At 41.8% G+C, this 2,142-nt stretch overlaps 1 long non-coding RNA gene across 1 annotated transcript; it reads left to right on the top strand.

The window, feature by feature from the left end:
- The first annotated feature begins 461 nt into the window (after positions 1 to 461).
- On the top strand, positions 462 to 1,578 carry LOC308076518. The gene is made up of 2 exons (XR_013932289.1): positions 462 to 823; positions 1,101 to 1,578. It is a non-coding gene; the product is annotated as an uncharacterized lncRNA (long non-coding RNA).
- The last annotated feature ends 564 nt before the right edge of the window (positions 1,579 to 2,142 follow it).

Below are 2,142 nucleotides of genomic sequence, written 5' to 3'. Positions count from 1 at the left end.
ATAGGAGCGGTTGCACCTCTCAAAAATAGCAGATCTACAAGCTCATAGTGCGGCACCGAGTGCCGCGCTATGAGCTTGTAGATCTGCTATTTATTTTTTTTATTGTGAAAAATTTGTGCAAATCTTTAGGTTGAATATATATATACTTTTTTAAAGCTAAAGTTTTTAACTCAAATCTTTTAACAAATTCACTAAAAGAAAAACAAATGTCTTGTAAATCCTATAATTGTTTTTTACTTACGTTGCTCATTATTATTATCAATGGTTTTCAAACTGTTTGTGTCAAGGACCCCCAAAATAATATGTATTTGTCCGCGGACCCCCTCCCATCTAAAAATATTTGGTTCCAGGGACACGATTTTTCAAAAAAATAGCAGATCTACAAGCTCATAGCGTGGCACTCTGTGCCACGCTATGAGCTTGTAGATCTGCTATTTTTGAATAGCCAAAGAAACCTTCAGGCTTAAATTAACTCGGAGAGTTAAAGGACGACTTCACCCATTTCCAACCTATCTTTATATAGTTGGTCCTCACTGATGTTCATGGTCAAATGGTACCATTTGTGTTTACATGGTCTGTGTCTCAGAAGGAGGGCTGTGGACACTTCAGAAACTCTCCAGGAATAGAAAGCCTGCAGTTTCTATTAGCTTGGATTCCCCACCGATGATGTCACTGGTAGGCGGGTTTCTGAACTGTCCACACAGCCCTCCTCTGAGACACAGACCGAGTAGAAATAAACGGAAAAGCATCTTTTGTCATTTTAGAAGTTGCTCTGTATAGGATTTTGTTCTGAAAACGTAGCTTAGGATTTAGAAGGCCTCAGGTCTAAGTTAGCCTGGTAAACCCCCTCCCTCCGGAAATCTCATTTGCATTTGATTTCAGGGAGGTCTGGGATTGCGCAGGGAGTAGAGATGGCCGAACACTGCGTGTCCGAACCAATCAGCGGCTGCTAGGGGCGGGATCATCCAATCACCTGCCTAGTAGCTTGAAAAAAAGAAAAACTGTCTGTCATCGATTCTGCGACCGAAGTCTCAGATGGGAAGTAGGCTGTGAAACAAATGTGTGTCGCAAGCTTCTTCCATTTGACGGTGTCAGGTTAGGTCTAAGTGGGTTAAAACAGGGAAAGCGTTTGTGTCATTTTAGATGTTTGCGTTGGCTATTCAAAAATAGCAGATGTACAAGCTTGTACATCTGCTATTTTTGTAATTTTTTGAAAGTGTGAGAACTACTGATTTAGAAGGCCTTTGTAGAATATGCCTCAGGTCTTAATACAAATGGAACCATATGGACCCATGTTTGGTTCCATCTGTAAAACCCCAGAGGTTACAGACCCGCATAAAGGCTCAATTTGGACCCCCCGGTGGTCCCCGAACCCAACGTTGAGAACCACGGTGCTCAAAGCACTGACCCTGAAGGGTCTGACCGCTGACCTGGAGCACCGCTGGCTTCTGACCACCAGAGGGCGCTCTCATCCTGCGAGGTGTGAGAAGTAACCACTGTGACAACAAGTTATTTATTATTTTATTATGAACTATTTTAAACTATTTTTGTTTAAACAAATAAAGAACAAGACTGTGACACAGTGTCTATTGAATGTTTCATTTCAGAAAGGCCTGCTACCTTCACATAATCTACAACATCGTGTGTGTGTGTGTGTGTGTGTGTGTGTGTGTGTGTGTGTGTGTGTGTGTGTGTGTGTGTGTGTGTGTGTGTGTGTGTGTGTGTGTGTGTGTGTGTGTGTGTGTGTGTGTGTCCATTGGAGCCATGGAGAGCACAGGCTCTCCCACTTATTTGTTTTTGTGATTAAGAAAAACACATCACTTTCTTATAGTGATGTGTAGTATATATATATATATATTATAGTTCACCCTCAAAACATTTTTCCCCCTATGTATTAGTCACCTCATGGAATTCATGGATATTTTTTAGTTTTGGTCTCATTCCTTATCGATGAATTCAAGTCTCCATGAGGTGACTAATCCATAGACACAAAAGTCCTTTTGGAGGTGAACTATCCCCTTTAAGGGTTAGTTTCTGCTCACCCCCATGTGTCCTGCTCAATGGTTTGATCCAGTGCCATCTATTAGAGAGTTACGCCAACTCCGTTCCCTTCTTGGGGCCAGGTCTTCTACATACACATAC

The sequence above is a fragment of the Gymnoscopelus braueri genome (assembly GCF_963280865.1).
Source record: "Gymnoscopelus braueri genome assembly, chromosome: 20".
Lineage (NCBI taxonomy): Eukaryota > Metazoa > Chordata > Actinopteri > Myctophiformes > Myctophidae > Gymnoscopelus > Gymnoscopelus braueri.
The sequence above is the reverse complement of the archived record's forward strand: the minus strand, read 5'-3'. Positions and strand labels throughout refer to the sequence as shown.